This window comes from Theropithecus gelada, chromosome 14, assembly GCF_003255815.1.
Source record: "Theropithecus gelada isolate Dixy chromosome 14, Tgel_1.0, whole genome shotgun sequence".
NCBI lineage: Eukaryota > Metazoa > Chordata > Mammalia > Primates > Cercopithecidae > Theropithecus > Theropithecus gelada.
The window spans coordinates 70,468,572-70,484,184 of NC_037682.1; the positions used below are offsets into that span (position 1 = coordinate 70,468,572).

At 38.9% G+C, this 15,613-nt stretch overlaps 1 protein-coding gene across 1 annotated transcript in view; it reads right to left on the reverse strand.

Moving 5' to 3' along the window:
- Positions 1-15,613, reverse strand: part of NARS2 (asparaginyl-tRNA synthetase 2, mitochondrial) — a 146,963-nt gene that overhangs the window by 50,767 nt on the left and 80,583 nt on the right. The window lies entirely within an intron of this gene.

Here is a 15,613-nt window from a genome sequence, read left to right on the forward strand (position 1 = left end):
AGCCTGGGAAACATGGTGAAAATTTACGTCTACAAAAAATCTTTTAAAATAGCTGGGTATGATGGCCTGTGCCTATAGTTCCAGCTACTTGGGAGGCTGAGGCAGGAGGATCGTTTGAGCCCAGGAGGTTGAGGCCACAGCGAGCCATGTTCATGCCACTGCATTCTGGCCTGGGTGAGAGTGAGATCCTGTCTAAATAAAAAAATAAAAAATAAAAAAAAAAGAAAAGAAAAAAGAAAAAAGAAAAAAAAAAAGTTACATTTATAGAAACCATTTTATCCTGAAGGAATCTGCAACTGCTTCACAAATCCTATGGTTTTACTAAATATAGAAACATAACCACTTCTGGGTCCACTCTACTGCAGCTGCCTTAAACAGCAGGCAACTACATTTCACAGCAATAAAGAACAAAGTAAAGAAAAAAACACCACAGCCCAAGAAACCACACAGAAAACCTAGATAATAACAGCGAAAACTAGAATTTCATGTAGATACAGTGTGTTCATTTATTTTTTAAACACATGAAAAAAGAACATCAGATACATATAGCAGTTCACCTTGTTCAAGGGCCACTCAAGTCCTTCACGACCACCCAAGTCTTTCAATCAATGGCGAATGACCCCTGAAATTTGGAGGTGAGAGATTTTGAGGAACTACTTGATTCCAGGGGACTATAGCTCAACCATCCAAATGGGGAGAAAAATCCCTTATTCTTAAATTCCTATAGTGAAGTAGACACTACATCTGTCATTCTTTAATACTTATTGTTTCCCTCACATTCAAACCAAGTAACAGCTGAGATTAGATCAAGCATGTATGAAGTAATAAATATTTCTTGAGGACTTAATCTTTAAATGTTAAGGTTTTGTTAGAACAAAACAAGCTGTTTGAGGTTCCTTAGCTATGATCCTGAGCACACCTAATCTGTCATTTAGCCAAATAATATTAAGATCAGAAAACTTAGTGTAGAAAATAGATGGATTATGTATCTATATATTAGTTTTGTTTGTTTGTTTGTTTTTTAGTAAATATACTCTGGGAAAGGAAACAAAGTAACTATGGTAAAAACCAAGGGATTTATTTTTCTCTCAATTGCCATTTCAGTAAGACCCAATTGGTAGAAGCTTAGGAATTTATATTTTGGTTCTACAGCTACCTTCCTAAGACCATGATCTGCTAACCTCTGAGAACCTTAGTTTTTATTGAAAAAATAAACACTAGGAGCTCAAAAATATTACTATGGTTGCCTTTCTTCCAAGATTCAGCTACAGACTTGCCTACTAGAATGTTTCTGAAAAGACTAAACCTACTTTGTGCAAAATGAAAATTTTGATCCTGTTCCCCAAAACAAAAGCCAAAATGAACAGTCCTGACTTTATTTTTATATTTCCTCCAGCTCTGTTAATCTCAGTTAATCCACCTACTCAACCAAGACAGATCCCACATTCCCCAACTTATCACATGGCCCTTATCATTTTGATCACAAAATTTAGTTGTTTACATCTCGGAAAACTCTGAAATCTCGCAGCTCTTCTCTATCTCCACAGCTACTGTCAGTGTAAACCTTTGTCTCCTGCTTAGAAAACAACAGCTTTTAAACTGGTGTCTGGCACCTGTCTTCCTCCAGTCCCAAACTACACGTTTCCAAACTCAAATCTGATTATGTCAGCCCTAATTTTGAAATCTTCAATGATTCCTTAGTACCAAAGAATAAAATTCCAACTCCTAATTTCAACTCAGTTCTTTCCCACACACCCTTTCCTCCAGCCACTCTGAAGACCTTCTCCTTTCCTAGCGTGCCCCACGCATGCCCTTAGGTTTTTGCATAGGCTGTTCCCTACCCTGTATTGCCTCCTCCACTGCTCCTCTACCCTCCAAATGGAAAATTCCCATTCATCCTTTAAGACTTGGCTCAACTGTCACTTCCTCTCTGAATCCTTACCACTGCTCCAAATTTATTGCTCCTTCTTGTATATTATGATAATACTTTTTCATGTTTATTATATAGAACATATCACTTTGAAATGTAACTATTTATCTTTCTCCCCCAAAAAACTATAACATTTTCCAGAACAGGAACCATGTTTTATTCATATTCGCATCTCTAGTGCCTAAGATAAAACAGGTGCTCATGCTGAATGAATGAGTACTAATGATGATGATAGGCTTCCTCAGTTGTAAACTAAAAAGCACATCCTCACAAACAGTAACATTACAAACACAGAAAAATACTCAGATATATGTCACCGAGGCTCTCTCAGTACCTAAAAGGGGTCAAACAATCCAGGTCTGGTCCAAACAATAAATTCAATAATTAGAAGGCCCTAAGTTTCCAATCTCTGACTGTGCCATCTCTAGGTAGGTTGGCAATAGTATAGTACATCTAAATAAGTAAAATGACATTTCTGGTACTTTATCACAAGAAATTGTGTGTATACTTATGGAGCATAAGATGCTCAAAGATGAGCAGCAATAGGAATTTTTAAATTTTACAATAGTTAATGATTTTCCCTGGCAACACAGGGCAAGGTCTCTAGTGTAAAATGCAGAAAAGGCTCAATAACTTTTATTTCAATTATAGTAAGGATCAGGCTCTGATTGAGGTATCCAAGAGCTAAATATCATTTTGATAGAGCAAGAACTAATGACCACAGTGCTTCCTCTGAAGTTACAGAGTAATAAAATGAACTGGAAGGTATGTTGAAAAATTGCATAAGAAAGCATCTAATCTTTAAGCAGATAAATGTTTAAATAATTCAATAATGATCACACTATGTCAGTATCCAAAGACATTGTTTAGTATCAAGTGTTCTATTATACGTAATAGTAGCAGTAGCAGTACTAGTGGCCACCATTATGGAGTGATCATCATGGGCCAAGCACTAAATGGCCAAGAACCTTAGAGTTAATCCCTTCATAGTTAACTCAATCTAAGTATGTATTCATACATTTATCTTCCAGAATAAGAAACTGCAGTTCAGAGAGGTTAAGCAGCTTTCCCAAAAGTCAAAGTCATAGCTTAGTAAATGGAAGTCAGACTCAAATCCACATTTCTGACTCTAATGCTCATAGCCTTAACCATGATATTAACAATAATGATGCTCAAAACAACATTGCAAACTCAGAAAATTAGAAAGAAAAATTTTTAGTATATTCCCCCTTCTCAAAGATAACTAGGGTTATCAGTTTGGCATATTATGAATAGCTTGTTTTATGTGTTAAAATACAGCTCTCTAGAACGTTATCTTCATGAAAATAATGAGAATGACATATTCTCATCAATACTTTGTAATCTTTAGCAAGTTATCTAGCTTTTCTGGTCTTCAAATTCTTATAGGAATTGGGGTTGGGGGCAGCTTGGCATTGATCTCTATTATCTTTTGCAATAATTTTGTCTCTAGGTGCCTGTGGAATCACTTCTAGTTTAATTTGTTGATTTCTTTCTTTTTTCCTATCTTCCACAGACATGGAAGCCATTTGCAGCAAAGATTGAACCAACCAACATTTAAAATAAAATCTGAGAACAAGGCCATTTCAAAAATAAGATACAAAACCAGGTGAAAGGCCAGTATGGCTCTGAGAAGAGACCAGGAGAAAAAGAAAACACTCGGCACTAAGAATCATTCTTGTGCCAAATTATGAAGACAGGAAAGCTATATAAGGAAAATCCATGAGCTTGGAGTTAATGTTTAGTATAACAAAAGTACATTCAATATACACATCAACCAAGATAGCTACAAAAATGGCTCTTTGGAAAATAAAAAGCAAAATTGCAAAAAAAAAGTTCTACAAAGTTCACTTTTTCCAGTGTGTAGAGTCTTATGAAGCCCTCAAGATGGCAAATAGATTAATATAAAGTGGTCACTGATTGCCTGGCCATTTATTCTTTCTGACCCTGAAATTTCACAGCGAATCTTAACATTCTGAAAGAACAGAGGAACTGCTGTTCTTTAGTTTGGGAAGAACTTATTCAGCTTAAGATTGATCAGCAACTTTCACTACACCCTTCCTAAACCACCCCCAACCTCCATATCAGTTTTCTACTGTTAGTTTAGTAAAAGTTCACTGACCTTAAATGAACTCCCAGAAAACTTTTAAACTGGATTTTAAAAGTTTTTGCCAAGTGCTTTTCTCATCATTCAGAAAATGATCGTCTATTTTACTACTGTTTTGTGTTCACTGGATTGTCAATACTGTGACATATTTTGCATTCATTATTTCTACCTGCCCAACAGAGTAGATTCCAGATACCTCCTTTTCAGCTTTCCCTTATCCCTCTATCATGCAATACACTTGGTGGAAAGGGATTATAAAAGAGATGCAGCCTTCACCATTTCAATAATCAAGTCATGTCAAGATGCCTTAGGGAGGGTGCATTCTAAATTCTAAAAATTCTTACCTTTATTGCCAAAAACTTGTGCCAAATAATTTCCTTTAACATGTTCTTAATACTTTATCTGGAACTGAACTTGAGACCCAAGCAAAATTTAATCTAAATTGTATGACGAAACACCAAGTTTGACAGAGTCTGACAACAATCCTGCTAAAGGGGGTAGAACATTAGCTAACCATCTGAGGAGATGACATGTGAAAAGAACATTCTAGCAAAGCAGACACCAACACATAGGTCCTAAGGTAGGAAGGAGCCTGACATGTTTAAAGAATTTAAAGAACAGGTGCAGGCCAGTAGCAGGATCAATGGTAAGAGATGGTGGAAAGGACCAGAACATGTAGGGCCTTCCTTGTAACCACAGTAAGCAGTGACCAGATTTTATCTGATACACATGGAAATACCCTCACCTCTTGAAACATTTAACACTATTTTCCTAGTATTCTCCTAGTTTTCCTTCTAAATACTGCTCTGACCTCTATTTCTGCCTCCTTTTGCATGCCACTTTAGCTGTTCATTAAGCAGTAGCATTCCTCCAAAGTTACTCCTAGAACCTCTAACTTTTCTCATGATACTTTTCCTTATATGATCTCTCTTGGCCAATGATTTCAGTTAACCACTTACTTGCATACACATATTTATACCTTCTAACCAGCCCTCCTCTCTAAGTTCCAAAAGTATATATCCATCTGCTTATTTGGTCCTTTCACTTGTCACAAACTGATCTCATGCCTCCCCCCAGCTTCCACTTTGATTTCAGTCACCTCCCAACCTTCCTAGGCCAATCTTCTCAATATGCTCTTTTTTTTTCCTGTTGGTTTGGTGAAAAAACCAATATGCTCTTTAATAACACCATGTACTACTTACTGTTCACAGCACCTTTCAAAATAAAACATTTACATCAATTGATGTGATTATTTAACATCCATCTCCATTAGACTGGAAATTTCATGAGTGACACACTCTCTCTCTCTCTCTCTCTCTCTCTATATATATATATATATATATATATTTTGGTTCATTATGGCATCCTCATCCTCAGTCTTAATCCAATGCCCAACACGTACTAGTCAATATTTGTCAAATAAGTAATTCATTTTCTATAAAATATGCTGATCCCCAAATTGCATTTTTTAAGAGATGGGGTCTCCTATGTTGCCCAGACTGGACTCCTGGGATCAAGTGACCCTCCTGCCTCAGGCTCCCAAGAAAGTGGAACTACACATGCACACTATGGCACCCAGCTTCCCAAATGAATATTTGCAACAGCACTGGGATGGGATTAAGGGTAGAAGAGGAAGGTAAATAGAATATCAATTACTAAACAGAAAATACTGCTGTTCTGTGAAATTATTGTTCACAGAAGGCACTAGACAATAACAGCATCAGTTTTTTAAAACTGTCACATATTTTTGCTCTGTCAACAAGAAAATCCTTGAAAAGGACTAGAGAGGGTAAGCTGCTCTAATTAGAAAAATTTTTAAATTAACTGTAATATTACTACAAGAAAATAATTATCCTCGTCTATTCTATGTAAACACAGTAGTACATGATTCTTTGGCTCCTGCCTGAGTGAAATGCCACTTCATTCCTGCCACAGTGGACTCTTCAGGACTGACTGACTGGATATGGGGTCTTAGAAAATAACATTATTCTAAAAGGTCACAAATCCGTTCTTTCTAATTGAGTATTTATCCTTATGTCTCAATAAGACACCTTTCAAAAACAGGTATATAATTATACAAAAAACTACCTTTCAAAAACAGGTATATAATTCTATCAACTGCACTTACTCGTGTTGAGATTACCCCTCTTACATTTCTCATATTTAGAGGTCCTTGCTCTGAGGACCACTAAAGAGAACAACATGTCAGTACTTTACTTCAGTCACATGTACTACATAGCATTGAAGTGTCATTCAAGTCTACAAATATTTCAAAGGTTCCCTTTTCTTAGGCCTGATACTACAGAGGTAGAGAAGTCATTATGGCATTGAATTATCAACAATTTCCTGGACTCCAGTCCTGTCCAGATGACTCACTTTTTTAAGGTTACAGTACTGATTAAGAACATGTAGTCTAAAGACCTCAGTTGAAATCATGGCTCCTCCACTTAGGAACAAACTAAGTTCTTAATTTCTGTAAGACTCAATTTCCCCATGCAAAAATGAGGGTGAGTATATAAATGTCATGGAGGTTATTATAAAGATGAAATGAAATAAAATACATCAAAAGGTTAACCTAATACCAACTATATGGTAAGAGAACAAATGGATCAAAGTTACTTTTTGTCTCCTTCCTTTCCATTGGGATACAGTTGGCATTTGCTTAATTTTTTTTTTTTTTTTTTTTTTTTTTGAGACAGGGTCTTGCTGTATCACCCAGGCTGGAGTGCAGGGGCACAAACACAGTTCACTGCAGCCTCAACCTCCTGGGCTCAAGTAATCCTCCTGCCCCAGCCTCTTGAGTAGCGAAGACCACAACTATGTGCCACCCAGCCCAGCTAATTAAAAATCTTTTTATAGATGGGGGTCTCACCATGTTGTAAAGATCCCTTTACACTTCAAATTATTGTAGATCTCAAAGAAATTTGGTTTATCTAGGTTGTATCTACCAATGTTTACTATAAAAACTATGTTTGTGTTACTTAAAAATAATGACAAGGCCGCACATGGTGGCTCATGCCTGCAATCCAAACACTTTGGAAGGCTGACGCGGGTGGATCGTTTGAGGCCAGGATTTGAGACCAGACTGGGCAACATGGTGAAACCCCATCCCTACAAAAAATACAAAAATTAGCCAAGCAAGGCGGCATGCACCTTTAGTCCCAGCTAGTTGGGAGGCTGAGGCAGGAGGACTGATTGAGTCTGGGAGGTTGAGGCTGCAGTGAGCTATGATAATGCGACTGTGCTCCAGCCCAGGTGACAGAGCGAGACCCTGTCTCAAAAAAAAAAAACCAAAACACACAAAACAAAAACAATGACACGTCCATTATGTGTTACAAATAACATACTTTTTATGAAACATAATTTTTTCCCAAAACAAAAAAATTAGTAAGTGGAGTGACACTGCTTTATACTTTTATAAGTTTCTTTAATGTCTGGCTTAACAAAAGGTGGCTAGATTCTCATATCTACTTTTGCATTCAATCTGATGCACTATCACATGCCACAAAGACTGGAAAACACTGTATATATACTCTTGAGACAATGAGAATGAAAAAGGCAATTACTGTCTTAGTATTATGAAAATTGTTTCAACTTCAAGGATTCCCCTGAGAGGATGTGAAGCCCCAGAGATATCCAGACCATATGCTGAGAACCACTACCTTTGGCAATGGTTCTTAACGAGGAGTATTAGTTCAGGGCTCTACCTCTGAAGACCTCTATTCAAAAAGTCTAAGAAGGATCCTGGTCATGGATATATTTAAAAGCTCCACTAGTAATTATGATGTGAATCCCTAATAAAGAACTACTGCCCTAAAGAAAGTTTAGACCTCTAATTAATATACTTTTTAAAAAGATTTTTGATGGCTAAATTTTGAAAATAAAAAATAACAATGTTGGCAAGGATATAGAGAAACTCCTTGTATACTGTTGGTGGGAATGTGAAATTGTATAACTGTTATGGAAAACAATTTGGTGGTTCCTCAATAAATTAAACATAGAATGACCCAACAATTTCCTCCTGAATATACACCTCAAAGAAATAATAAAGACAAGTATTCAAACAAAACTTTGTACACAAATGTTCATAGTGGCATTATATAGATAGCCAAAAAGTAGAAATAACCCCAATATTCATCAATGAATGAATGAATAACCTAAATGTGGTATATTCATACAATGGAATAATTTTCAGCCATAAAAAAGAAATACTGATACACGCTATAACATGGATGGAAACACTAGGCTAAGTGAAAGAAGCTACACACCAAAGGCCACATACTATATGATTTCCTGTATATGAAATATCCAGAATAGGCAAATCTATAAAAGCAGAAAGTGGTTGCCAGGATTGGGTGGGGAGGAAATGGACAATACATTATTTTACATGAGTTGCTATAACAAAATATCACAGACTGGGTGACTTAAACAACAGAAATTAATTTTTCTGCAGTTCTAGAGGCCAGAAATTCAAGACCAAAGTGACGGCAGGATTGGTTTCTGGTGAGGCCTCTCTTTCAGGTTTGCTGAAGGCTGCCTTCTTGATATGTCTTCATGTGGATTTTCCTCTGTGCACAAGCACTCCTGGTGTCTCTTCCTATATGGACACCAGTCATACTGGATTAGGGTTCCACCCTTATGTCCTCAAACAACATTACTTTTTAATGGTACTATCTTCAAATACAATCACATAGGAGTTAGGACAACACAATATATGAATCCTGGGGGAGAGGCAATTCAGTACATAACAGAGATTAACTGTTTTATGGGTATGGGACTTCCTTTTGGGGTGATGGAAATGTTCTGGAACTAGACAGTGATGTTGGTTGTACAATGTCACTATTGGTAAATTTTATCTTATGTATATTTTGCCACAATACATTTCTTAAAAGTTGACTGAGGCCAGGCGTGGCGGCTCACGCCTGTAATCCCAGCACTTTGGGAGGCTGAGGCAGGTGAATCAGCTGAGGCTGTGAGGAGTTCGACATCAGCCTGGCCAACATGGTGAAATCCTGCCTCTACTAAAAATACAAAAATTAGCCAGGCATTGCTATAACAAAATATCACAGACTGGGTGGCTTAAACAACAGAAATTAATTTTCCTGCAGTTCTAGAGGCTGGAAATCCAAGACCAAAGTGACAAGTGGCATACCCCTGTAATTCCAACTACTTGGGAGGCTGAGGCACAAGAAGTGCTTGAACCCAGGAGGCTCAGGTTGCAGTGAGCCGAGACCACACCACTGCACTCCAGCCTGGACGACAGAGCGAGACTTCATCTCAAAAAAAAAAAAAAATGTTGAATGATGAGACTGTCTATCAAGCACTTTACACACGTTCATTTCATCCTTGCTACCGTATAAGAGAGGTGATTTCATTCCATGTTATAACTTCAAAACTGAGGCTTACATAAGTTAGTAAATAGTCCAGAGCATCAAGCCAAAGCTGCTTTAACATAAGCAGTCCAAATCCATGGCCCACTTACTGTACTGCTGCAAGGGTGCAGTCTTAAAAAGTAAAAAGTTCAGCACAGATGCTGAATGGTACCACTGAGCATCTGTGCTCTACTTTTTAAAGTACAAAACATGTGCAAAGAGAAGTTCTGTATCTTAAATGTCACTGTCCTCTGGGTGGTTTCTGCCCCTCTGGACAACTTGGTTATTCCATTCTTGGTGGCCGTTCTTTGTTCACCTTTCTTCCACCATCCCTTACTTGCTTCTTTCCTGTCTTATTCTTTCTCCTATATATAGTTATTTAGTAGTAGAAAGGAACAGTCATTGATAAGCACTGATGGTCAATCAGGTACATTTTCATTCTCTTTCTTTTTTTCTGAGACTGAGTCTTGCTCTATGGCTAGGTTGGAGTACAGTGGCACAATCTTAGCTCACTGCAACCTCCCGCTCCTGCGTTCAAGTGATTTTCATACCTCAGCCTCTGAGCAGCTAGGATTACAGGCACGTGCCACCACACCTGGCTAATTTTTATATTTTTAGTAGAGATGGGGTTTTGTCACATTGGCCAGGCTGGTCTCAAATTCCTGGCCTTAAGTGATCTGCCCACCTCGGCCTCCCAAAGTGTTGGGATTACAGGAATTAGCCACCATACCCAGTCAGGATACATTTTCATTCTATTTTATGATTTACAAAATGGTAACATATCCAATATACTTTATAGCACTTCTCAACTATGGGCAGCTTCTTCCCTTTCCCCCGCCTACCTTCTTTAGCTACTTTCAAGTCTAGAGCCATTCTGGAGCATTGTGGAGCCCACAAGGTTGGACTTATGCAAAAGGAGGCTTTGTTATAAATGCTTAGATGACCTAGAGCAGTGATTCTCAAGTTTTAACATGCATTAGATTGACCAGAGGCTTGTGGAAACACAGTTTACTTGGCCCCACCCCACTTGGCCCCACCCCTAAACTGGTCAGCTTTAGTAGGTCCAGGGTAGGCCTGAGAGTCTCCATTTCTACACATTCCAGGTGATGGTGATGCTGCTGGTCCAAGGACTACATGTTAAAAACCACTGATCCAGAGTGGTTTTCAGCCCTGGCTGCATAGTAGAATAACATATGGCACTACAGAAAACAATCCTGATGCGCAGTCCCACACCCAGATCAATTAAATCTGATTTTTCCTAAGGGGGCTAGGGGAGTCAAGCTAATAGATTTATATATTTTTTAAAAGATCCTGAAACATTCTAACATATAACCAGAGTTGAGAACCACTGATCAAATTCTTTTTTTTTTTTTTGAGACTGAGTCTTGCTCTGTCACCCAGACTGGAGTACAGTGATACAATCTTGGCTCACTGCAACCCCCGCCTCCCAGGTTCAAGCCATTCTCCTGTCTCAGCCTCCCGAATAGCTGGAACTACAGGCGCGTGCCACCACGCCCAGCTAATTTTTGTATTTTTAGTAGAGGCGGGGTTTCTCCATGTTGGCCAGGCTGGTCTCGAACTCCTGACCTCAGGTGATCCGCCCACGTCGGCGTCCCAAAGGGCTGGGATTACAGGCAGGAGCCACTGTGCCCAACCTGATCTAGCTCTTTTAATTACCACTTATGATTGAAAGTAAAAGGCACAGATCATTGACATGAAAGGTATTATTTCATAAAAAGGGTCCATTTGCATAGACCTATGTACTATGAATAAAATAAACATTTTCTAACACTCTTGACAGACTCTAAATCAAACAGAGCTTGGTTTATGAACATAAAAGCACAAAGGAAGAACCATCAAAAACTAGAAATAGGCAAACTGCTTTTACAGGAGTTAGCGTATAGAAATAATATATGAAAAATCCCTATTCATTTTCCCTGAATAGGAAGAGTAAGGGCGAGAAGGAGGAGGAAAAAGAGGAAAAATGGCATGCTCTGCCACGCCAGGCCTCGTAGGCTGCATGAATACTAAAAATGAACACTCTCAATGATATGGATCATGGGATGACCCATACAAAAGGCAGAGAAACTCTGGGTTGAACTATTCAAACTGTTATCTCCAAATTCCCAAGTTACATCCAACCCTCCACAGCTATATAGGAAATACCAGTATTATCAAATCACACATATATTTTGGCTAAGAAAGGCATGTAAGAAAATTTTTGAGATAACTCTTTCTACAGTAGTACCTAAAATACTGTCTGCCTAAAATTCAAATTTTTCCATTGAACTTCACACCACACTGTCATAAAGGAGAATCAGGCAGAAAGCCCAGAATAATTACCCAGTTGAAGAAACTAAATGAAAGTCCCTAAAGAATGTTCCAGAAACAAAAAACAAGTGTCTATCTCCTGATCTTTATCCTAATTCACATGCTAAATCTACCTCTTAAATGTGAAATAAGGCTGGCTTGGGTTTTGCATATTCTCCAACTGTAAAGATTTATGTGACACATGTCTGTTTATCCATCCCCTACACCTGTTTCATGTGGCAAAACACCAGTTTTTTTGTTTTTTTTTTCCGTGTAGGGTATATGAGGGAAATAAAATAGGAGTTGACATCAAAATAAATAAAATTAATGTGGCTAGCAACTAATACATGTGACTAAGCTTATGTGTTATCACCTTTTACTGGTGAGAGGGAAGGAAAACCATAACTGAATTTATTGGCAATTTTTTCTAAAGGAGCAAAGATAAAATTTCCTTTTATTTTCTGTAAAACACATACAAACATACACACAAACACACATACACGTTTTTTTTTTTCCTACAGCACGTCTTCTGCAGCCTATGAGGCATTTCTATTACGTGGTTCCCTAAAAACAAGCAAATATAACACCGATGAAGAGAGAAATTTAATCTGCTCCTATTCATCAACTTTAGGGTGATCACAGGTCTTGGTTTGCCCAGGAAAAATCCATTTTATGCTGACTGCTCCAGCATAACTGTTACCAGCCCTCCCTTTTGCTCTTTAAAGTGTCCTTGTTTAGATGCCCTTGCTCTGCCCCAAAACTGCACTTAAGGTTGTTAGTGGGTTTCAGTGAAGTAAAATGCACAGAAATGTTTCCGTGGTTTCTATAATTCATGTACATAGATCACAGGCAAACTTTTACAATTTCGACTAAAAAAAAAAAAAACAAAATCACTGAATTTTCTGAATTCATACCAAGAGAAATTCACACCCACTGCATGAAAATGTAAAATGAAGCCAGGAGTGGTGGCTCATGTCTGTAGTTTCAGCAGTTTGGGAGACCAAGGAGGGAGGACCACTTCACCCTAGGAGTTTGAGACCAGCCTGGGCAACACAATGAAACCTTGTCTCTTAAAGAAAATAAAACACACACACACACACACACACACACACACATGTACGTATATATACATATTTTATGTTAAAAGAGAAAAAGAAATTTCAGTTTCACATAATAAGGGTACTTTAAGATATCCTAACAGATCCAATAGCATAGTATTTCAAGTTTTTAAATGCATTTTCTGATGGAGTTTTTTTTTTTTTAACTAATTTTTTCCCCCAACTAGAATAGATTGATAAATTAAATCAAAAGCATGGAAGTAATTCAAGCCCACAGGTCACAACAGCAAAGACGGAATGGATACAGAAGCTTAGGGCCTAGTTACCTGTCTGTATCTTATCATCATCATCTACCTGAAGTCATATTGACTTAGTCATTCAACAAATATTTATTAGACTACTAATCACTGTGGAAAATATAGAGGTAAACCAGGTATGGCCTGCACCTTCAAAAAGTTTATAGACTAACAGGGTCTCCATTGACCTAAAAATACAAGCTAAGATATAAAATCCCTAGGAAAAATGTCAGTAATCTTTTGGACAGGATAAAAAACTCATGAACCACATAAGAAAAAGACTATAATACACCAACAGAATAAGCAGCTTCTGGTCTTCAAAAAAAACTATTTTAAAATGGAAAGACAAGGCAGACTGGGGAAAGAAAATTTACAACACCTATATCTGATAAAGGGCTTGTAACCAGAATATATAAAGAACTGTTACAACCCAATAATAATAAAACAAACAACCTGGTAAAATTAGGGTGAAAAAAATTGAAAACACAGTTCAAAAACAAGATATATGAACAGCCAGTAAGTACATGAAAAAAATGTTCAACAGTACTGGTCACCACAGAAATACAACTTAAAACCACAATGACATACCTTATACTCAGTAGAATGACTAAAATTAAAAATACAACATCATCTTTTGTCAAAAACGTGGACCAACTGGCATCCTCATCCACTGCTAGTGGGCATGTAAACAGTACAATTACTTCAGAAAATTATTTAGTAGATTCTTACAAAGTTAAGCATTAACTTAATTCTTATTTACCCAAGGGAAATAAAAACGTATGTTCACACACAGACTCTTGCATGAATTTTCAGAGAGCTTCATCATCACAATAGTTCCACACGGGAAACAGCTAAATATCAAACGACAGATGGATTGAGAGTATTTTGGGAAGATGGCAGAGAAGAAAGCACCAGGAATCTGTCTACCTACCTAGACAAGTGCACTGTTATTATCTGTCTGATCTAACTGTTTTGTTTTTTTTGAAATGGAGTCTCACTCTGTTGCCCAGGCTGGAGTGCGGTGGTGCAATCTCAGCTCACTGCTACCTCCACCTCCCAGGCTCAAGCGATTCTCCTGTCTCAGCCTCCTGAGTAGCTGGGACTACAGGCATGTGCCACCATGCCCAGCTAATTTTTGTATTTTTAGTACAGACAAGGTTTCACCATTTTGGCAAGGCTGGTCTCGAACTCCTGACAGTCTCAGGTGATCCACCCGCCTCGGCCTCCGAAAGTGCTGGGATTACAGGCGTCAGCCACTGCACTTGGCCTGATGTAACTGTTTTTGAAACTTGCAGTCTATGGAATATCCGCAACTTCCAGAGAAAGGCTTATACAGTAAACTGTAGTTAATTTTGGTCAATTTCAGCTCTTAGCACAGTAGCAGTTGCCCATACCCGTCTCCCAGCCCTGAGGGAGGCAGCTGCGCATGTATGTGTTCCTGGAACACTCTGCATACAGCTTGAGGGAGCTGGGTTGGAGAAAAAAGGATCCTCCAAATACTGGGAATCTATACCTAGATTGCCGATGTGGCTTCTAATCACAGAGATACATAGAGGCAGGCACGTCCTCCAATTGTTACACGCCCAGCCCCACCCCCACCCACCCCCGGAATTATTTAAACAGCCAGTGCACTTCTCCACTTCATTTTTCTTTTGTTCTCTTTTGAGAGTCAGACATTGAAGACTAGGACAGTCAAAAACAATTGCAATTGCATATATGGAGAAAATCAGAAAGTGATGGCACCTGCCGAGGGAAAGAATCAGGCTCTGAAAGACCTGAGAAGACATTAAGTTTATACTTTGGGCTGAAGCCTGGTACAGAGACAGCTTTCAACAATTTAAAAAAGAAGTCCAAAAGAATAAATAAAAACAGCAAGCCCTGAGGAAGAGAGAGAATCTGATTTCCACAGTTCCCACATAATTAGCTACAAATGCCCAGTTTCTTTTTTTTTTTTTTTTTTTTTTAAGACAGAATCTCGCTGTGTCGCCCAGGCTGGAGTGCAGTGGCACCATCTCGGCTCACCGCAAGCTCCGCCTCCCGGGTTCCCGCTATTCTCCTGCCTCAGCCTCCTGAGGAGCTGGGACTACAGGCGCCCGCTGCCGCGCCCGGCTCATTTTTGGTATTTTCACTAGAGACGGGGTTTCACCGTGTTAGCCAGGATGGTCTCGATCTCCTGACCTCGTGATCTGCCCGCCTCGGCCTCCCAAAGTGCTGGGATCACAGGCGTGAGCCACCGTGCCTGGCCCAGTTTTCATTTTTTAAAAAATCAGAAGGCCGCCGGGGGCGGGGGGCGGGGGGGGGGGAGGTAGCTCACGCCTGTAATCCCAGTACTTTGGGAGGCCGAGGTGGGCGGATCACGAGGTCAGGAGATCCAGACCATCCTGGCTAACACGGTGAAACCCCGTCTCTACTAAAAATACAAAAAATTAGCCAGGCGTGGCAGCGGGCGCCTGTAGTCCCAGCTACTCAGGAGGCTGAGGCAGGAAAATGGCGTGAACCCTGGAGGTGGAGCTTGCAGTAAG